This window comes from Dermacentor albipictus, chromosome 1 (assembly GCF_038994185.2).
Source record: "Dermacentor albipictus isolate Rhodes 1998 colony chromosome 1, USDA_Dalb.pri_finalv2, whole genome shotgun sequence".
Taxonomy (NCBI): Eukaryota; Metazoa; Arthropoda; class Arachnida; order Ixodida; family Ixodidae; genus Dermacentor; species Dermacentor albipictus.
In genome coordinates this window covers 295,792,692-295,816,219 of record NC_091821.1, presented here as the reverse complement: position 1 = coordinate 295,816,219, position 23,528 = coordinate 295,792,692, and the positions used below count along the sequence as shown (strand labels likewise).

The 23,528-nt window shown below is 44.3% G+C and overlaps 1 protein-coding gene and 1 pseudogene across 1 annotated transcript in view; one reads left to right on the top strand and one right to left on the bottom strand.

Annotated features, from left to right (window-relative positions):
- Nucleotides 1-23,528, top strand: part of LOC139054455 (receptor expression-enhancing protein 5-like) — a 456,385-nt gene that overhangs the window by 343,122 nt on the left and 89,735 nt on the right. The gene's annotated exons all lie outside the window — the stretch shown is intronic.
- The window catches only part of LOC135897991 (uncharacterized), a 56,967-nt pseudogene continuing 38,814 nt past the window's right edge, over nucleotides 5,376-23,528 (bottom strand).

Sequence of the window (23,528 nt, the reverse complement as noted above, 5' to 3'; positions counted from 1 at the left end):
TAGCGAGCTCTCGGGCTACCGCATTAGCGCGTTCATTACCATGGAGAGAGGCGTGTCCAGGTGTCCAGACGATACGCACCCTGTGTAACGCTGAGGGGTGTAATGATGTAAGGATGCGGTGTGTGTAGGGTGTCACCCTCCCTTGTGCCAAAGTCCTGCAGGCGGTCTGAGAATCAGTGACCACTGTGATAGGTCCATCCGGCGCCGGCGTGGTTGAAGCGTGTACGATGGCTAGGGCAATAGCAGCCTCTTCCGCCGTGCCACTGTCCACAGTGCTGAGCGTGGCCGAAGCTCTCAGAATGTCTGCACTGTCTAGTACGACTAGACATAGGGCACGTTTTTGTGGGTAGCGGGCCACGTCGGTGTATAGGACTGGAGTGTTTGATTTGTCATCGCCAAATAGGCGAGCCAGGGCTTGTGCTCTTGCCTTTCGCCGACCTTTATAACGGTCAGGGTGCATATTCCGGGGAATTGGGGCCACGTGAATTTTGTTGCGAATGCTAAGCGGAAGAAGTTTGCGGTTTTCCTGTTGTAATTTTCTTGGTATTTGGTATCCTAGCCGGGATAGAATGTGGCACCCTTGCATTGTTCGTTGCAGACGTTGCAATTGGCTGTTAAAATGAGCTTCAACTAGTTCGCGGATGGTGTTGTGCACCCCCATTCGTAGTAGTAGCTGCGTAGACGCATGTTGGGGTAGTCCCAGCGCTGCCTTTAGTGCCGTACGGAGGAGGGTGTCCATCTGGTGCATCTCAGTCTGAGTCAGATTATGATAGGGGAGGTGGTCGGTTATTCGGCTAATTATGAGGGCTTGCACGATTCGGAGTACGTCGTTTTCTTTCAGTCCTTGTCGGCGGTTTGTAATGCGCTTTATCATGTGCGTTATTTGAGTAACTTGTTGGCGGAGCACGTGTAGGGTATGCGTGGCCTTCCCATTGTGTTTTATGTGAAGTCCTAGTACACGTAGCCTGTCTACACTTGGAATAACGTTGTCATTGAGATGCAATGTGATGACTGGTGGAATATCGGCCTTGTTCCGTTTTTTGAATACAAGCCTCCTAGGAGCTCCGACTTCTCAGCTGCGCATGTGAGTCCTCCGGCTGTCGCATACTCTTGAACTATATTTACGGCTTCCTGTAGTGCATCTTGAATGGCGCCGTCTGACCCTGTGGTCACCCAGATTGTAATATCATCGGCGTACAGGGCGTGCTGCACGTTCGGAAGTTTGTCGAGGAGCGCTGGTAGCTTTGCCATCGCCACGTTGAACAGGGTGGGTGAGAGAACCGAACCCTGGGGAGTCCCTCTGCCGGAAAGTTTTATGATATCCGACCGAATATCACCTAGGCCGATGGTGGCTGTTCGGTCAGATAAAAAGGCTCGGACATAATCATATATGCGCTTTCCGCATCGGGAGAATGCAAGGTTGTTTAGAATGAGGTCATGTGAGACGTTATCGAAGGCTCCTTTGAGGTCCAACGCCAGAATGGCTCTTGTTTGAGCTTTACTTGGACCATCCACAACTTCCTCCTTAAGTTGTAGGAGTATGTCCTGCGCAGACAGACCTGGTCGATAGCCGAATAAGGTATTGGGAAAGAATTGGTTCGCTTCGAGGTGAGGCTGGAGGCGATTTAGAACTACGTGCTCGAAGAGTTTGCCAATACACGAAGTCAAGGAAATGGGTCTGAGATTTTGGAGGGACAGCGGTTTCCCGGCTTTCGGAATTAAGGTGATATCGGCGTGTCGCCATTCCTGTGGAAGCGTTCCGTTTTGCCAATTGTCGTTGTAGTATTCAGTGAGTTGCCGTATGGCCTGGTCGTCGAGGTTGCGTAGCAGTGCATAGTGAATGCCGTCTGCTCCGGGCGCCGTGTTTCGTCTTATGCCGTGTAGGGCTGCTCTCACTTCTGTCTCTGTAATATCGTCGTCCAATTGGGTTGCTTCCTCGTGTGGATAGTCTTTGTACTCCGGTCGGTGGCCTGTAGCAATGTATCGTTGTTGCAGTGTTTGGAGGAGCGCGTCATCATTCATTTGTTCTTTGTGGATTATAGTGCGGACTGTGTTCGTTGTGTGCGTTTTTGTGTGCGTTGGGTCGAGCAGTGCTCTGAGGAGGGACCACGTTTTGGAACTACTTAATGTGCCATTGAGGCGGTCGCAGATGTTGTGAGATCAAGCTTGAACGCCCGTCATCCCTGCAATCAAGATGTTAGACTTGGTCTCAGTACAAATCTAGCAACATAGCCAAGTACCTCATAGGAATATGTCCTCAGTGAGTGATCACCTTTATTTCCGATGGTTGTGGAGGGAAGACCCCTGACAAACATATTACTGAACACTGCGGCATTCTTGACCATTTATCTCGTGGTGATGTGGTACTGGCCGACAGAGGCTTTGATATTGCCGACAGTACAGGCTTGTACTGTGCAAAGCTCCACATACCTGCATTCACCAAAGGCAAAAGAGAATTGTCAGGAGTGGATATTGAGGCAACGAGAAATCTTGCAAATGTCAGAATTCACGTTGAGAGGGTGATCGGCTTGGTTCGTAACAAGTATGTCATAATGAAATCCGTTCTGTCACTAGAGTATGCGACTCTCAAACAGGGACACCATTACACACCTCTAGATAAGATCGTCAACGTTTGCTGTGCACTGACAAATTTTTGTCAATCTGCTGTTCCTGCAAATTGAGAGCCATGTAGCTAAGCTTGCCGAGTATGCGTGGTATTTGGAAAAGGCTATTCTTGCATGTACTGTGCAAAATATGTTTACCTGTAACAAATTTTTACCTGTAATTTTTTACTGTACTCAGCATAGAGGCTGCCAGTTCTCTCTTAGCAGTAGAACAACACATTGCCAACATATCGCACTGCTTGATTTGAGAACAGACTCGTTAAAAAATTCTTTTCTAGTTCGTAGCATCGACGAATGAAATAAATTATCAAAACAGACTGTTCAGTGTTCCGACCCAAAAAGTTTTGAAAACGCCATTGTGTAATATTTGTGGCTGTTTTGAATTTGTATGTTTGTGACCCATATAATATGCAATTTTGTCCGAATTTTTCTTGCAATCGATTGTTTGCTGTTTGCACCTGTCTGGGAGCACTATATTTTTCTAGTTGCTTTGCTTGAAACATTATTTGTATTCCTACCGATGCGATGATACGTTGATATATTGGATCTTACTTCTGATTAAAGTGTGGCTTTATTTGTGAATGGTATCAAGGAAACCAATTTTCTTCAAATTTTTGTTAAGTTGTACTTTTTTAACCTAAATTCTATGACCTGAATTATCAAATGTCTGATTTTACACTATTTGTTTGTTTATGGGGTTTAACGTCCCAAAACGACTTAGGGTATGAGAGACGCCGTAGTGGAGGGCTCAGGAAACTTCGACCACCTGGGTTTCTTTAACGTGCACTGAGAGCGTACAGTACAGGAGCCTCTAACATTTCACCTTGTATTTCTATTTTATATTGCTCTGTAATCGCAACTCCTGTCTTGGCAATGCTGACAGTATGAATAAAATAATAACATTCATTCAGCACTGAGAAACAAGGACACAAAAGAAACATACCACAGGACGGGCGCTAACTACCCACTCTTTATTGTTGGCAGGGTGATATACTGATTGAAGCTAATTTTCTCTTCATACCGCACTTACAAAGCAGTCTTGCCTAGTGAGCTCTGAAATCTGCATCACATCAAAGACAAATGCAATTGAAACCACCGTTGCTACTTAAAGGGGAAAGTGCATGGGCATTGAGAGTTACAGTTGTCTTTCAATCCTTCGGTCGTTCGCCTAGCTTGTACTCGGGCGTAGCATAGTTTGATTGGTCCCCACATGTGGGACGGATGGGTATGACCTTCTGTTTCAGTGTTTGTTCCAAGAGACATTGCACAGCAGATCACAAGACACCATCTCGGGATGCATAGCGCCACTCGAGGAGAGCATTGTAGCAGTCTCTGGTTATGTGGCCAAACTTCTTTAGGAGTTTTTCTTTTCCACATGTGATCTTCCCCATACCATTTGTATGTAGCTGATGAGAGCTTGTCGCCATGCAATAAATCCTTCATTAGCTACAAGTCTGATTTGAAGTATGTTCTGCAATTGCTGACACAGAAGAACTCATGGTAACATGTTAATGAAAGCTTGGGGCTTGTGTTCCAGGGACTCTGCTAAGCTTTCTTCAGTTGAGCACAATCTGCACAATACCAGTGCTGCTGCTTTGGTTCCCGCTTCATTCCAATGCACGAGTAGTGGAACCATTTGTATGGGCAGTGTTCCCCATCACATGCCACCATTCTTCCTGTTTCTGGGCCTCGACAGTAACAGTACACATATATTTTAGCACTAGTGCCAGCCTTTGATGTATCTTTTCGGGTGAAGTATTGTGAAAACATTTCAGATAGCACAACATGTGTGAAAAATCGTGTTGCCAATTCCAGAATTCCTTGAAAGAATGCACAATCTTCCATTATTCCTTCAAAATGTACAGAGGTTGGCGTCCAAACGACAAAGTCGCAGTATTTCACCGTACCCATCGCCAGCTGTGTTAGGACTTGGTAGAAATACTCATGCGTCCTCTTTAAGCGAGGTCCTTCTGGACTAGCCTCCAGACAGAAATCTTTGTTGCTCAACGCTGCTTCTAGTCCTTGTACTGCAAGTGAATAAGGGCATTTTACTTCAATGCCTGACAATAGCATCTGGGGATGCTGCAAGGTGGGGATATTTGGCACTTAAACAAACACCGGCCCTTCTCAGTGTCACATTGTTGTGGCATTGCACTGCATTTGCTTGGTACGTGCAGAGGGCAGCACTTTCATGCTTGAGTCCCCATTCTGTGGCTTCAGATGAAAACTTGTTTTTCTCTGGGTAGCAGATTCTTCACAACTTATTGACGGGTGGTCCACGTTTGTCCTACGCACACTTTTCATAACTGAAGCTGTTACTCGTCCAGCTCTAAATGCAAACCACTTTGCACATTTTGACTGCTCTCTTGTTACGGCTTCGACGTGCTGCACCATATCTTCTGTTATCACCACTTCTTTCAAAAGCTCTTCGGCTCGGCTCACCAGAGCAGGCGAATCCTCAGAGGCGGCCTCTTCACACATTAGGGTTCGAAGACGTAAAGGCTCTTTTGCTCGTGGTGGATGAAAAAGAGAGCTATATTTTTCATGCAGAGTAAACAACGCTAGCGTCACTCCTGCATCTGCTATTGCTGAAAAGCACTGCTGTAGCTCTGCATCTGTCGCAACTGGGATTGGCCGCAGCCGATGTGATGAAGGGGCTACATCTGCAGTAATAGTACTGTTTATAATGTTGTCCATCTTTTTCTTCTTTGCTTTTGCCGAAGAAAAGCCGATTTCCCTTATCCTTCGGAATTAAACATTCCGGCTATGAGCTGGCAGCCATGTATTTTTCTTTTCAGTACAAGTAACGGAGTCCCTCAGCCTCACAGCTGTCTCTACGGCAAAAAGTGTAGCAGCAACATGCGAGCATGCTTCGCCTACACCTGCCATGCACGTGCAATGCGCTGTCCCGATAGTTCCATCTGCTTTGGCAAGAATCCACACTTTAAGAGGTACCTCCCGTAGGCGCTGAGAGTGGTTGACCTGAAATGTCAAACGAAATGATTTCAACAAATACAGTTTTTGAAATGTGAAATGTCAAATAAACTGATTTCCACCAATACTGTTTTCGATATGTGAAATGTGGAATAAAATGAGCTCAGAAAATACTCTTTTTCAAACGACACCTTTGCTGAGCACCAGAAACAGTTTGTTGTGTGGTTCTACGCCACATGGTTTCACTTGCGCTTTACAAGGTTCAAAAACGCTCGCTCTAAAGCAAGCAGTTGTGAAAGTAATTTTCCTAACAGTTGTGACAGTTGTGATGCTTTGCTGGTCATATGTTAACAATTTATGCACCATTTTCTAACTTCCTGTTTTCAAGTTGCCGTTGTACGCGTGCATAAGCAACAAAATGGTTTCGCTCAACAACAAAAAAGAAACAAATCAAATAATGTCTACAGGAACACAAAGCGTAAATTCGGAGAAATAAGAAAAAAATGCGGAGCTTAACGGTCGATCATTACTAACTTCGCTCAAAACAATGACACGCTCTGATGCCAGCTGCTCTGCTGCAGTGCTCTTGACCCACCCGCTCGTAAAATAATTATGACCTTCTAAAGATTTGGACGCGTTCATCTGTTGCAAAGTAACGTGACATGTTGAAAGCACCAAGTAATTGACGATGTCCGCGTGCGTCACGGTGGGCAGCAAGTCGACGTTCGGCGTAGCGTCCTTGCCGATCCACAGTTCATGGGTCGATGCCGTCACACATTTCGATCTGCGCTCTGTAACATGCCCGAGTCAGTCCTACGAGCTCTTCAGAGTATGATGGACAAAGCGCGTGCAAATTTCCTTACGTCATGCCGCAAAGATAAATCGAACGACATCAAGCTCAGGCGCGGCGGTAGGCGGTATAAGCATGCAGCCAGACGCGGTCGTTCTTAAAGATGGCGCACGCGCGATTTGCAAGCCGGAACTGACGCCACGTGCAACCCATGTATAGGAGGTGTTGGTTGGTTGCGCTGCTCACTCGCTGGTTTTGGGCGTTTTGCTACCGCTTTCGGAGCGGTGTTCGTGTGTACCGATACTCTAAAATTACTACCGATGCCGTTATTAATCACCAAGCGACGGAGAGGCCTCAACTAGCAAAAAAAGAAACACGTCAGACAAGTAAGCTTACATTGTTTATTGTCAATCGTGGGTGAAGCAGTAGATGCCCACAATTTTCGTACAGGTCAGGTGGAGCTAATGCTGTCAATCACTGAGTTTACAAAATACAGAAACACAGATAGTATTCTATTTAAGGAAATAAAAACTGAAATCGAGCGAAGTTTTCTCATCATGTTTGCGTGCTGCTATAAAGCAAGGACAATGATATTGTGCTCCGCCGACAGTCGTACTTGTGTACAGTGCTGTTTGACGTGTTCCATACTATACGTATATTGTCTGCCTTCGACAATTTCAGCTAGATTACAAAAAGAAACATTAGAAGTACTCGGCAAAGATCTATTGTCAGTAAGGTAAGCTCGAGCTGCAATGTCGCATTGTTTTCATCACGCATTGGCGATAGGGACGAAGTGTAGAGGGAAAAAACGTTATGCTAAATTTTAGATCACATATTGTGTTTTCTTCATAATTATACTGCACATTTAGTGTTCAGGTGCAGCAGTAAAGGCTTTGACACAAGTGGAGTACTCATAGGAAGGCGAGGAACGTTATGGAGACGACAGTGCTTACAAGGAGCTCTGCAGATATTGTGTATAAACAAGGACACTAAATAAACATATAAGTATGCCCAACTAATGCTCACGAATCCTTGTAAAATGCAATTTACGGTTTCATGTTGAAAAAACGTCTCGGTTTGCGTGTTCAAACAATGCAAGAAGGTTATAAGGAGATGAACACTTCAGTTGTCTAACAGAGGTGAGCAAGGGAAGCCTCAGCCTGTAGCCAACGTTTCAACAATCGAACATATTTGTGAGGCTCGTGACGAAGATAAGTTCCCATGCGGAGGCTTCCCTTGCTCGTCCACTGTTGATTGGCTGAATGTTAAGCCAAACTACGAGCATATTTCAAAAACTTTTTGTTAACACACTCTGCTAAGGCATGTCATCTGCTGTTTGAAGAGCAAGAAAAATTGATTTTATTGCTTTGTCATGTTTGAGAAGTGCGGAATAGGCCAGTTGTGTGAAGTTGCCTGTTCCAGCCATGTCTTATGGTGCAGGGCTAGCCTAGTTACTTATTTCATGCTAACTGTACATGAGCCTTTTGTGGTTAACAAATGGAAAATGCAATATCCAGATCTAATTCTAATTCCCTTAGATTTTGTCATCTCCCATAAATATGTTGGTGTACACATTACAAATAATTTAAATTGGACCAATGGTTTACACATTACAAATAATTTAAATTGAACCAATATGGAGTATGTCATTCACAGTGCTATTCACCTATTCGGGTACTTACAGTGCAACTTTTCCAAAGCACTGTCTACTTTAAAACTACAACATTACAATGTGCTAATACGCTCAAAACTTGAATATGCATCTGCAACATGGCATCCCAGTCGCGTTAGGCTTATTACTTCACTTGAACTAGTACAAAATAACTCTGCTCGTTTCATCTTTTCTAACTATAACTGTACCGCGAGTATAACCTTAATGAAGGTAACCAGAACTTATTCCCCTCGCTGGTCGCCATGTTTCGCTATTTCATATAATTTTTCGTCATACCACACTTCACGACGACTTCATACCGCGGCCTCAAGTACATTTCAAACTGCATCGATCATCGCAGTAATGTAGGGATCGATTCTTGCTACACGAAGTCTCTTTCAATCTTTCATCCCCCGTGAAAGATTGAACCACCTTCTCTCAAGTATCGTAGCCATCACCGATAACAAACTTTTTTTGCAATACATAAGCTAACATTGTATAATCAGGAGAATCATTGTATTACCAAAACTCACTGCTCTTGTTTGTTTGTTTTATTCTACAGCTTTGGAACCACTCCCCTCTTTAATGGCATATGGCCCTGAGCGTACCTTAAATAAAAATAAAATAATACAGTGAAGAGTGACCGCGAGAGTTTCAGTGAACATCAAGCATCATTTCCTCAAAATTTCACTGGGCGGTTTTGAAGGCTTTAAAATTATTTGGAGTTTCATGTAACAAATTAACGCTACGCGAGAGCATGTGATACTTGGTGGTAATGCCCGTCAATCTGATTTGCAAATAGCAGATGACAGAGTTTGTGCATTACCAAGAAGGAGCTTGCTACATGACGAGAAAAGAAACAAGTTGGGACTCAACTAGTTACTTCTCCGATTGTCATAAAACGCCCTTAAAATCAAGTAAGCTTGTATGTCAAATTTTAGTATTCGCCCTCGGTACGATACAAAACTGTAGACTGCTGCTTTCCTAATAGCGCTCACAGCCCTCTATCTGGTAAACATGCAAACATTACATGGTGAGGCACGTAGTTCAAGAGGACCTGTTGTCATTATGGTGACCGTTGAGCTTCTTATGGCTTGGCGTGGGCAGCGTGCAAACCAATAATCTCTTTTGTCCTTCGTTTTGAAAAGAGAGATCATGAAGCCATGACAAACATACAAGCAAAGAACAGTGAAACAAAAATTTGTCCAATTATTGAACATATCACAGTTCTAGTTGAAGTGTTCATAAACATACCTTACGAATATTCTGAATCTGTGGCGACACATTCACTGTTGACTTGTACGTCCAGTGACAATGGAGTCCAAAGGGGTGATGAAATATAAGTAGCATCTTGGAGGCTGGAGGCAAAAGAGGAAAGCCTCAAATGCTATGGTGGAAGCGTGGGTGAGTTTGTTATTCATGTATGACTAAGAACAGTGCACAAAACGCCCCATGACAGAAAAGCACACACACACACACAACTTTTCGAGTGTGCATTTCTTTCAATGGTGTCCTTGTGCGTGATGTGCTTAGTGAAGCCTCGGTTAAGTTTTTTGCCAGCTACTAGGCAATAAACACAGTAATATTATTATGTATCAAATGATAATAATCGAGCTGTATCACCGGAAGTACACTTTCACTGATGTGCTGTGAATGTATCGCAGTGTATGACTCATGGAGACACAGCCAAAACCACTTATTTTTTATATTGTACTCCGTGTGAGGAATTTTAGCAACATGGCAAAATAACAAGAGCCTTGTTTGAATTGCCTTTGAAGAGCAATACATTCATTACGATTCTCCACATTTCAAAAAAAATTGACTACATTAATCTGTTTTATCCGCCTCGCACCCGAAGAAACTGAAAGTTGAAAATTAGAAGCACTGTTTTTTTACTCACCGGTGCACACACCCAGAGGCTGCAAGGTTAATCCGCTTTTTGGGGTAGTTTTCAGACAGGCTGTGCTCGGTTACAGCGACGAGTTTTCACGCTAGCTAGTACACTTTTTTTCAAGCAACCCGTCATTACGCGGCCAGACGCGGCAGATCACTGACAACGGAAGCCGTGTATGTAGCCATTACGCCAGTGAAACGCCGCAGCTGATAAAATACACCGTCTTTAAGCACGATCGCCTAACAGCGGCTATCGAATGTCGGATGCATAAACTGGCTGAGATATTATTGTTAGCTAATTAAGACGAACCTGCGTGATGCTGCACAAAGGAAACGACCACCCCGTTCGCAAATATAACCGCCGTACAATTTGAATCGATAAATGGCACGGACTGCAATCGATACCAGTGGGCTGCTGCTTATCACAACGTTACTAGACTAGATTCAGTTGTCAAACTCCCGTGACTGCGTGGACCCACCACTGATCCTCGCATCTCGTGGCGCTGCTGTCGCACTTTGCTCGGTCAGCACGGCGCGGACGGGAGACGAAGCACTGTCCGTTGTTTATCTGTTTTGGCGCGTTGTATACATGCGTGTTTTGCTGCAGTCTCAGTGCATTTCTGAGACACTCTTGTGCGTTTTGAATGCCGTGTACGTTTTGAAGTGTTTGCGAGCTGTATCATCCAATTTTATTTCGTGACGCGAATGCATATTTATGCTCCGTTCCTGCAGCGATAACCTATTTTGATTGTGCAAGTCTGCTCGCAAGGGAGCAAAGCTCACGTAGGTTTTAACATTGCACTTGTGAATGCGGTGCTCTGATGACAGAAGTAGTGCTAGCTTCATTTTTTTTTTCGTCCCAAAATGAAGTTCTGAGAGTGTGTATATGCCGTGTGTCCCACCTAACTTCAGCCAGAGCTTTAAAATATGCTAATGCCGCGTAGCTGGTCACAACCAAGGTAATGTTGTTTGCCGTAGCTTGGAGATATTCAAATTATTTTAAATCCGCCTAGTTAGGTAATGCGTAGTTAATTCGTTACATATATATATATATATAACTTTTCAATTAATTGTTAGTGAATTACGTAATTTATTCATTAATTAATGATTTCACCTAGTTAGGTAATTCATTGCCACCACCAAAGGTCGAGGCTTCAACTCTCACTAACGACCGTGGGCTCGAGTGCCTTAATTTATTATAGATTAATTAACTTCGCCTTAATTACCACGAAAGTAAGTGGGTTCGACTCCTACCAATGCTCGTGGGTTCGAGTGTCGTAATGAACTCAATCGTAATTAAACCAGCGCCATAAATAGCTCTACTTTGATTAACTTCGCCTTAATTTACACCAAAGGTTGTGGGTTCCAGCGCCTTAACTATATCTTACAAACTGGGCCTTAATTAGCATCGCGTTAACACCAACGGTCGCGGATTCGAAAGATTCCCCCAAAGGTCGTGGGTTCGAGTGCCCTAACTCTATTGTAAATATCTGTGCGTTAATTAACTTCGCCTAATTCACTCTGTCTTAATCCACGCTGCCTTAAGTGGCGTCGTGAACTGCCTCGATTGGTTCGCTTGGGCTCCCGTGACTTTTTTGGACCATCGTGCGGTCGTACTAACATCGCCTCATGGGTCATACCATGCGTTCGCATTCATAATTAGTACTAAGCAGCAACAGCTGATTACAACTACTAATCAGCTACTTACAGCTACTAATCAGCAACAGCTGATTAATAGAGCGCAGTAGATGGCCGGGGCTGCTGCGGCCCTGGACTAAGGAATCCACGGCGCACTCGGGGCAGCGGAGCAGCATTTTCACAGCTACGTAAAATTTTTTAATCACTCTCCTAAACGCGAGTCTATATAAACGTTTAAAGACGCCTCGGTGAAAACACTTGCTGAGTACGTAAGCTGCGAAGTCGGAGGACCAGGGCCCCTTCGCAAACGCAGAGCTGCGCCCGCGTAGAACTACCTGCGGTGCTCTCGCCCTCTGGCGGCAAACCAAGACACAGGGGCACCCGCGATGTACGGCGCCTACGGAGAGTTTGACAACTGAACCTAGTCTAGTAACGTTGGCTTATCACACGTCAGTGAGGTCTCAAAACCTTTATTCAAGTAATAATGCACAGCCAAAGAAAGAGCTAATATTGCTCTAACCAAGTGTGAAACATTTTAAACATTTGCAAAAACAACGCGTTAAAGCTCCTGCGAAAATTCCTGCGAAAAAACTCCTGCAAAAATTTTACACCAGCAGCAAAGAAGAATACATTTTGTTACTGCTACTGTGTCTGGTTGAGTTCTATGCCACCAGGTGGCTGCACCATGCAGACCATTCACATTTGCGCTTCTGTTCATTACAGAACACATGCAAATGTACACTGTCTGTTCTAGGGTGCTTAAGCAGCATGTTAAATAAATATTGCTATTGTATATAAAATTGATGTCTGCCTAACTACAATGCATGTCAACAGCTTAAGTATTATTAAGATCACAAATGAGAACATTTGTGCGTTCATTTATACAGTAGAAGAGATCACACTGCTGGTTCCACAAGCATATGCATGAAAGTCATGAAGCTATTAGAACTGATGCGTTATTTTTCTGCAAGAACGTGATGCACCGCTTCACTACTGCAAAAATAAATGCCCTACGGTAAATCAAACTGAACAGCAAGAACATTTGGAACCAACAAGTACGAAATATGGGTGAATTATCATGCTTGCAACTGTTTAATACATTAAATTCTGTACTTTCACTTCATTTTACCAAAGGATTATTCGGTTTTGTGCACGAAAGAAGTTGCCGGTGGACTCGAAAAAAAAAAAGTTTAATATGTATAACGATAAGGCTACTCAGTCACCTACGACCACGGCTACAGTAAGATGAAAAATGAGACGCGCGTTCCGATATCGCTCTTTCTTTCCTGGTTGTGTGTGTATAACGACAGCCTCGAAAGTAAAGGTTTATTTAGGAAACAGCAACTGCGATCCTGACTGCCCATATGTAATGCAGGATGTGGTTCGTTAACTTGTGCCCGCCTGGAAGGTAATGAGACGGATGTTATATAAAGATTCAAGCAGAGGTGTTAAACGACTCACCGTTATTGCCGTTGTCAGCTGCAGCAAAATCCAGCTCCCGTTTCGATGCAGACGTGTTCCGAATGGCTCACGACCGAAACCCAACTTCCAGGCTTACATGTCCGCTTGCAAACACGTAACTTCACCCCAACTTAAATAACACGAGACATCGAAGCGCAAGAATCTAGTTTTAGAAACAAAGAAGCAACCAGTCTCAGTGTACGAACGAATGAATCCGTGCTGCCGTGCACTCGAAAATACCGGTGAAAATTTTAAATCCAGGCCAGAGGTCACGTGAAAGATCGATGATGCTGAACGCTATTTGCGTTTATAATGATGAAGAAACAATAAACTTACTAACAAAGAGTACAATATCCAATTAGCAATGATAATTTTGCCGTGTTTTTTATGTAACAAAAATGCTTCGGTAATTGTAAGAGAAAGTTTGTAAGATAAAATTGCGCTTATTACGACGCCTCTACCGGGAAATGTTGGAACTAACGAACGCATCCCGAAGTGATGCTACTACGTCGGCTTTGTTAGCAGCGGCGCGCGGTCCATTGTTGAACTTGAGAGTGTGCTACCCCTGCTGTCCCCTTGCGCTTGCGTTTACCCTAATACCGGACCCGCGTAACGCTATTGCGTTGGTAATCTTCCGGTGTAAAGTGACGGCCGCAATCGCGCAAATCCTGGCGCCCATCGGATAGCGGCAATACAATGCGCTGCAGCCAGTCCGCTCGTCCACTGGCTTGCAGAGGGACAAGATGTCGCAGCTTGACATATTGCCAGTCGCTACGTTTGCAGTCCACAACGTAACAAAGTCGAATCACAGCGCTCGCGAAAGACAGACCGACACTGACGGCGGAGCTCTCGTCAAAGACGGAGCACGTTGTAACACAAGCAGACGACACTTGCTGTGTGCCGGAAGAGCTTAAGTGTACTGAAAAATTGTTCTTGTGCATTCTCTTTATGTTACTTTCTTTTATAAAAACAAATTAACTAAAATTCCAACTATTACAAACATCATTTGTTTACCATAGAGTTGAAAAAATTATCGATCACGCGCCCTGGTCAGCCAATCGGATAGCTCGCCCCACTGACGTCATATGGGTGATTTCCGTCATATGGGTAGGGGCGGCTTAAAATTCCGCCGAGCAGTGTGCAGCGATCGGCAGCGATGTGCATTTTTAAAACCTTTTAATAAATTACACGCTTTACGCGGAGCACTTGGATGTGTCAATTAATGATCAGAAGCATCTACTCTAACGACTCAGTACGTTTGTAGAAAATCGTCAAAAACGTTTCAGGGTCCCATTAATTAGAATTCGTGCACGTTTATCGCACTCGTTTCGCACTGTTCCAAGCATGTTCAGTGACAACTTATTCGTTCGTTTCACGTAAAAGAGCAGCTTGGAACGATGCCACACAAGCAAGTCTAGGGACGCCATTTTTGCCAAGGATAAAGCACTACCCAGGAAGGAGTCCACCGCGGTGTTGTGGCTGTGCCGACTGCACGTATGAATTTAGCCACTGTCAAAGCAATTAGTTCTTAGTACTTTTATTGCGATAGCAAGAATCTGGACACTCCAGACGCATTTCTGCCGTCGGCGCCGCCGTCCTCGTGAGGTTCCGTATAAAGTTGAAGTGCGATAATATCGTCACCGCGCGCCGCTGTATGTGCGAGTGAAAGCGCGCGGGGGTGAGCCGGAGAGCGCGGCTCGCGCACGCAACGGAGGAAAGCGGGGAGCTAGGCAGCGTTCTACCAACAGAAGGTGTTGCTTCTACTGCGACTGGCTCCACTAGACAAGAACGGCGCCGCCGAGTGGCTAGGGTGCCTCGCGGCGCGCTGCATCGAGGCACCTTAGTCGGATGGATCTTATGAGCGTCCCCTTTCAAACAGGGCGGTGGGTTGTGCCACGTAGCTCTTGCTATTATACTGCCTAATGTCCTACCTAGGTTAAAAAAGAAACAAAAAAAAGTGGAACTCTCACAACAAAGTTTTCTGACTCCCTATTCCGAACTTTGCTTTTGTACGTCTCCGTTTTTTTTTTTTTTGTCCTTTCCCTACTTTTCTTCCACCAATCTTCCAATCGCCTCTTACTAATCTCTAATGCGGGCATGTTTACTTTTCTCCTGCTTTCGCTGAACCCAAGGGCTTCAAGGAGGCCAGTGGTGCCTAAATCGACCGCTGAGCAGACGTCTTCACATTCTAGTAAAACATGCTCCATCGTTTCCCTAGCTTTACCGAAGCAAGCACATGCTTCTTCTTCTTCCTTATATCTCGCTTTATAGGTGCGTGTTCTAATGTCCCAACCACTGGCATGCGTCGGCAAGCTTCAGCGCGCGCCGACAAGCGAACGCTTGGCTTCGCGTTGGTCGGAGCAAGAGAGCGCGCAACCGCTGGACAGAAGCTCTGACGCGCGCCGAAGTTCGCTCCTCGGCTGCGGCGCACTGTAACTCGACTATTTTGTCTTCATCCGTCAAAGCCCGGCCTGTAACAGCCTGCTGTAAACTAAGCTTGAAACAACAGGTTAGTTAGTTAGTTAGTTAGTTAGTTAGTTAGTTAGTTAGTTAGTTAGTTTAGTAAGTGATTACATGAAACGACACGCAAGGAGACACGGCCAGGCCCTGTCCCCTTGCGCTTGCGTTTACCCTAATACCAGACTCGCGGAAACGCTATTGCGTATCGCGATATATATATATATATATATATATATATATATATATATATATATATATATATATATATATATATATATATATATATATATATATATATATATATATATATATATATGTTCTTTTCACAATTTATACACTTCGTTACCACACAAAGAAAAATGCAGTTTATTGTTTATAGCCTGCAATGCTGTTTTGACTGGGAAAGATATATTCAATTTGTTCTGCGAGGCACGCAATAATTGGTGTTGCATATTATTTTATTGCACAACACTGGATACAGCAGCCATCCATTATTAAAACTCAGAAGAAATTAATAGCACAATGCATATAATCAGGCAGATGGTTAAAACTAGTTGGCGGGCTATTTGGTTAGAATACATGGTAGAGTGTATAAGCGCGACTGGACGAGGACGTAAAAGAAACAGATACACAGACACAGCGCTTCACTTTCAACTATAGATTTTATTTTCGCACGCATCGATAAATATACACCGTGCGAGCGGAAACAAACGTAACAACAAAAAAAGAACATTGAATGGTGCATTTCGTTGAACCGAACACGTGTGCAAGGCAAGGGAAAAACATGTACTATTGTGACCATTGTAGTACTTGTTTTTCCCTTGCCTTGCACACGTGTTCGGTTCAACGAAATGCACCACTCAATGTTCTTTCTTTTGTTTTTGCTGTTCCCATTCTGTTACCCAGGGCATTTCCTAGTCCTGTATTGCCATTGCCTGTTCACTGTTTTCATTGAATACAATAACACCTGATTTTCTAACACTAAATTTCAAACCAAAATTGCTGCCTTCCTGTCCACAGATATTAGCCAGACTTTGCAAATCACTTTGCTTGTTAGCTAGCAACACAATGTCGTCCGCATAAAATAAACCTGGAAGCTGCTGCTCTACTACTTTAACCGCATGTTTATATGAGAGATTAAACCCAATATCACTTCCTTCTAGCGCCCTTTCCACCCTCACCATGTGCATCATAAACAGCAGTGGCGATAAAGGCACCCCTGCCTCAGTCCCTTGTTGTTATGTACTTTCTCCTCGCTCCTCATCCCTTCCCATTCAACGCAAACGGTATTTTCTAGGTAAATCTCTCTCAAAACATGTAGACAATCGTCGCTTAAGCATTCCCCTTCCAGAATATCCCACAAAAAATTGCGGCCAACGTTGTTGTACGCTCCTGTAACGTCTGAAAAGGCCACATATAACGGTCCGCTTTCTACTCATGATATTTCAGTACACTGAGTAAGAACAAATAAGTTATCGTCGAAACGCCTACCTATTCTGAAGCCATTCTGAAGTTCTCCCAAAATGCCATTATTCTCTGCTCATGCTTGCAGCTTTAATTTGATTGCCTGAATTGCTAGTCTGTATATTACCGATGTAATGGTCAACGGTCTATACGAGTGAAATCTATCTTTCTCCCCCTTACATTTATCAATGAAATTCATTCTACTTCGTCGCCAACTGTCTTGTATTCGTCTATCTTTTAAAGTTTTTTTCCAGTGTTCTCACCAGAGCTTCCTTTTTAGTCCTAATTCATTAATAAGCCTAAGGGGAACCCCGTCTAGCCCTGTGGCTTTGCGCTTAGAAATTTTCTCTTCGGTTTGCTTCCAGTTGAAATTTGTCAGCACCTCCTCCTTTTCCATCTGGTTCTCTTTCATGCTATTTTTTTCTTAACATATAGGCTCGTCATTGCCTTGGAACGATTCGGCTGTTATTTTTCGGGTGTGATTTAATGGGTGTGATTTCCATATTCGTCTAAGATATGTTGTTGTATTGTTGTTGACTTCCTGCCTAATAATTTTGTGGTTCCAAAATATTCTAGGTCCGGCCTTCTTTTTCTCACGCATTTCTGACAGCCAACGTTCACTTTCACCTTTATCTTTGCTTGCACCAGTATTTGAATCATAGAATTTTTCTCCTAGTATATTTCCCATTTACTGGCTACTTCATCTTGCGGCAACTGAGCGTTCTTTACTTGCCTGTGCTGTCGGGATGCTTTCTGTCTTTCGGCGATCGCTTCTCGCATCTCCCTATTCCACCAGCTTTTCGGTTTCTTTTTTTCCTTTCCAACGAACATGTTCTTTCTCTTTCCGTATTTCTCTCATTATTACACTTAGAAGCTCACTATATTCCCACTCTTGGCCATTTGCCAAGTTATTCGTCGACTCTAGTGACTACATTTGTTATTTGTTCAGCGTTCAAATTTGGTCTGGCCATGTTGCACTTCTTGCTCTCTTTCCCAACCACATATCCCATTTTCAAAATGATACGTTTAAGGTCACTCCCTATGCTACTATATTTTATTTATTTTTATTTATTATTACCTCAATGGCCCCAACCTGGGGTATTACATGAGGGATGGGTGACCACTTCAGTGGAATATGGACTCAATGGCAGTCTTGAAATGATGTGGATTGGAGTGGTGCACGGCGTCGGCGGGAAGGCCATTCCAGTCCTGGGCAGTCTTCACAAAGAAAGAATGTAGGTGCGCAGTGGTCCGGGCAGGCGGAGGATACACAGATTTTTCATGACATAATCGGCAAGACTGACGGTGTGCTGGAATGATGGCTGAAGCACTAGGAGCAGAATGATAAAATTTGTGATAAAGACACAGTCTGAAGACATGACGCCTTATATCTAGATTGGAAATTCCTGCTTTTAATTTTAGTTGAGAGACACTAGTGTGGTAAGAATAATCAGAATAAATAAAGCGGGCTGCACGATTCTGAACTGCTTCTAGAGTGTTAGAAAGGGTGGTTTGGTGTGGGTCCCAAACAGAGCATGCGTATTCTAGCTTAGGTCTGACAAAAGTTAGATAAGTTAGTATCTTTAAGGATGGTGGTACGAAGCGCAAGTTGCGGCGGAAGTAACCAAGTGTGCGATTGGCTTCGTTGGTGATGTTCGTAATATGAGAGGACCAAGAAAGGTTATTTGAGAGAGTAAGGCCAAGGTACTTGCATGACTCCACTGATGATATTTCCGAGTTGCAAAGAACGTACTTAGGAGTATGGTGAAGCTTCCGTCGATGAAAAGGTAGTAGTAAAGTCTTTGTAGTGTTCAGTGACATTAGCCATGTGCTGCACCAAAACGTAACTTTGTCTAGATCATCTTGCAATGCGTAGTTGTCGGTAGTAGCTAGGATTGGGCGATAAATGACACAATCGTCAGCAAAAAGGCGAATGTTAGAGGAAAGATTAGCCGGTAAATCATTAATATATATAAGGAATAGGAGGGGCCCGAGAACTGTGCCTTGGGGTACACCGGAGAGAACGGGGCTCTTAGAGGAGGAGTGGTTGTTAGCATACACAAACTGTTGTCTGTTAGTTAAGAAATTTCGGATCCAGTTCAAGACAAGGGGATTAAGGTTCAAGCGAGAAAGTTTTAGGCGAAGTCGTTGATGCGGAACTTTGTCAAAGGCCTTTTCGAAATCTAAAAAGAGGGCATCAACTGGGATATTTTGATCAAGGTTAGAGCTTATGTCATTTATAAAGAGTGCTAATTGGCTATCACAAGATAAACCTTTACGGAAGCCATACTGGTTAGGGTGGAAGAAACTGACAGATGTTAGGAATGTAGCAATGTGGGAGTAAAGCACATGTTCCATTAATTTAGAACAAACGCTAGTTAGTAAAATTGGGCGGTAGCTACTACATGATGATGAAGGACCTTTCTTTGGGACTGGGATAACCTTACCCACTTTCCAGTCATCCGGCACCACTCCTGATGATAAAGATTGCTGAAAAATGTGACATAACATCTCGCTTGTAACATATTTAGTATTTTTTAAGACTTTAGAATTAATACCATCGATGCCAGGTGAAGACGACAGCTTTAAGGAATCAATGCATTTCCTGATTCCATCAGAACTGAAGGTGATTGCGGGCATTGTATGGTAACTGAAGAATGGGAATTCAGGAAGTTCACCTTTAGGCTCATTCGTAAACACGGAAGAGAATTCATGATTAAGCGCTTCGGCGATTTCCTGATCAGGAATAGGCTTATTTTTCTCGTCGCACAGAGCAAGTGGTTGCGAACGCTTTGGATTTATAATATTCCAGAATTTTTGGGGGTTATTTCGCAGGATGTGGTAGGGTAGTCGAAGAAAAGGAGCGTTTTGCTTGACTAGCAAGGGATAGGTACGTTTTTTCAGCGGTGTAGTATTTTTGCCATGCGCACTCAGAGTTGGAATGTGTGGCAGCGCGGTAAAGCCTTTTCTTTTTATTGTTCAGACGTTTTAGCGTCGTATTGAACCAGGGTGATGAGTGCTTTTCAGTTACAGTGATAGTAGGTATGTAAGTTTTTATCAGCTCATGCATTTTATTTTTGAAAAGAAGCCAGCTAATTTCAACAGAACGTTGTAAGAAACCGGTAAAGAACGAGCTGGCAAATTCCGCTAGTTTAATATTCATATCAGTATAGTTACCTTTGTCGTAAAGCGTAATAGTTTTTCTAGTTTTAGTGAAGGTAGGGATGTCACTTTGGAACGAGGTGTGTAGCACTGAATGATCGCTAAGGCCAGGTAAGTGCGTCAGTGGTGAAACATTATCAGGGTGAGAAGTGAAGACAAGGTCTAATATGTTAGAAGACTTATCATTGTGCCGCGTGGGGTTACTGACGATTTGTGTTAAGCCAAACGTAAGACACGTATTAAGAAAATCCCTTTCGACATTGTTTTTTGACGTTGTTTCAGCTATATTGGACCAATTGATGGCAGGGAAGTTGAAATCGCCGAACAGCATTATGGGTGATTGGGGATAAAGCACTGTTACGGAGTGAAGCACCTCATGGAAGTCAGCTACGAAAGAGCTGTTTGCGTCGGGTGGACGATAGCACGTACCGATAATAACGGCTGGGCGGGAAGCGCTGCTTATCACAAAGACAGTTTCTAAGGGCGTTGTTACTGTTATTTCAGCACACTGAAGACTTTCGTGTGCGCATATCAGTACGCCTCCGCCCCAATTGTGAGATCTATCGCGTCGAAATATAGAAAAATTTGGAAAATGTGAAAGAATTTCTGAATTATTAATGGACGGATTAAGCCAAGTTTCAGTAAGAAGGACTATGTTCGATGTCGTTGTACTGAGCAGGCTTTGGAGGGCATCAAGTTTGGGAAGAATACTGTGAATATTGGTGTAAAGAAATGAAAGGGAGTTATAGGGATGGTTATTGGGACGATTGTTGCGGCAGTCGGATGCTAGGAACCCGGTGATCGAGCGACTACCTTATCGGAACTATGGTCGTATGTGTAAGTTGTATTTCCCATTAGTAATTTGTCGTGGCGTAGCTTGAAGGGTCTCTTTTGTGCTTTGGCAAACTGAACTAGGTGTCTTCTAGCAGTTAGCGTGTTAGATGAGTAGTCTGCCGAGATCCGATATTCAGTTCCTTGTAGTTTTTTAGCGCATGACAACACGCGTTCTTTTACTTTAAAATGCGCGAATTTGACGATTATAGACCTATTTCTCTTACTGTTAAAGCGACCTCATCTGTGTGCTCTTTCTATGTCTAAATGTTCAACGGTGGTGTTTAGTTGTGTACTGCAGTGTTGAATCACTAGGGCTTCGGACGCAGCCCATGTTTCACTTTCAGTGTCTTTTAAACCAAAAAATACTAGATTTGATCGCGCTCTATCTTTCGAGTCATTAAGTTTAGCCTGAATAGACGCAATCTTATTTGCGCTCTGTTCGGCAAGCGTCCTGAGCTCGTCGACCTCTTTTTTTACCGCAATAAGTGCTGAGCAGTCTTCTTCGATCTTAGTTAGTCGTTTTTTTATCTCATCAAAAGATTTGTCGCTCTGGGACACCTTTTGCTTGATCGACTTCATATCGTTTAATAATGAAGTTTGGCCAGTACGGATTTCGATAAGTGCTTCCAATATATCACTAGGTTCTTCATTGCCGCGGGTGGTAGGTCCGGGGTTAAGCTCAATGTCACCGGATAAAATTAGCAGTTGCCGAAGAACATGAAAACAGTCGAAAAGAATAGCAAAACAACAACTTGGGTTTGGCAGCACCAATAAAGCAGCATATCGAGTACGTCGAGACGCGAATAAGGAATAGTGATAGTTTACCTGCGTGACAAATAAGCGTCGAAGGTTAGCGTTTGTCGCCATGGCTGTGGTGCTGCCAAACCCATGAAAGGCCGCGCGGGTTCCGAGCGGCTTTATATGGCAGAGGTGCGGAGAGGGTGAAGATGTCTCCCGATTAAATGTGGCCGGTATCACAAGGGCATGCGCGGTCCAGGGCGGAGGCAGGTTAAGCGCAGCCGTGCACTGGATTTGTTTTGGTGTCCCGAGGGCGCCGGAAGGCGTGTGATCCGGCTGTACAAGCGGTGGTGTAGAAGGAATGGTCGATTGGACATGGGGTATGAAGTTTCTCGGGACGTCGTCGGCATACCCACCGCTTGGTTCTCGTGGCGGCAATGCTCGGCAGGAACCCAGCCGGGCTGAGTGCGTCGTGCTAAACGGTGGACGGCATGGCCAGCCGGCGAAGAGTACTTCGGCGGTAGGGTTCCAGGACGCGGGGCCGGCAGTTACATCGGTGACACCAAGAATTTCCACACTGGGATGTTGGAGGTAAGACAGCAGGAACATCCGCGTGACAAATAAGCGTCGAAGGTTAGCGTTTGTCGCCATGGCTGTGGTGCTGCCAAACCCATCATATCCATCATATCCTACCTCATCAACGACCATTTCTCTCAACTTATCATAAATTCCTTCTTTCATCAGACAGCAATCAATGGTTGATTGCCGGTTTCCCACTTCCCATATGATCTGCACTTCACACTGAGACACCGTATTTACGATAACGAGGTTCTGTTGCTCACAAAGGTCTAGCATTGACTTCCCCTCGTTATCGGTATAGCCATCTTATTTTATTTCCAATTATTTCCGGTCCTCAAATACGTAACGCCCAGCCAGATTTTCTTCCCACTCATTGTACCTGATAACCAAAGATGTTCTTGACATTTTGAGTCTACTCTTTTCCATTTGGCTCCCTGATGGATGAGCATTCTGACCCCCTCCCTTTCTTTCCGACTTAGTGCTGTCGCACCCTTCCCATACATAATTTTCAATTACTGGCGGCTCTTCCGAGTCTCTAATGTGCGTTTCCGTAACCGCATGAACCCCTATTTGTTCTCTATTTAACTGCTCATCAATGTTTGCCCACTTTTCCTTTCTTCTGCCGCCGTGCATCTTTATATAGCCTATTGCATTGCAAGCTTTCTTTCTTGCTTTCCTCTTTTTTCTTTTATTGACGGCGATGCTATTCTGAGGTTCCCTTAGGGGACCTTCTTCATTACCACCTACTCTGGCTCCCTGAGCGCCCGTGGGCCCCCCTGAAAAATCAACAGCGCGGCCAGCAATTCGCCAGCCCACTTCTCGTGCAAGCCTGTAATTGAAGTGGATCCACGTCTCGTTGAAAACCACCACGCCTTCTCACCTCACTGTTTACTTCGACAAGCTCGAAGCCTTTCTCTCGGCTCATTTTCCATATCGCTTCATTAGGAGCCACTACGGCTCGTTGTGCGTGACTGTCACGCACAGGCACCTCCGGCACCGTGCACACCAGGCAACTCTGGCACTGTGCGCACCACGATCTTTACCCGACGGGATAGCTCGCGCAAGTCGTCCACCCCCTTTGCCATGCGCTGGGGTAGGCCTGTCCCTTTCCTTTTTAGGACGTCATTTAGCCCTCCTGCTGCTATGACAAGCTTGCACACGGCGGGATTTTGTGCGAGCTTTGCTTTTGCGAACTCCATGACAGAATCCAATGTCCGCCATGGAAATGTCCATACAGCCACTCTTTTATCGCCTTTCACCCCCTCCACAATTGCTTCTGAGCACCTAGCCAGGTTTGAGT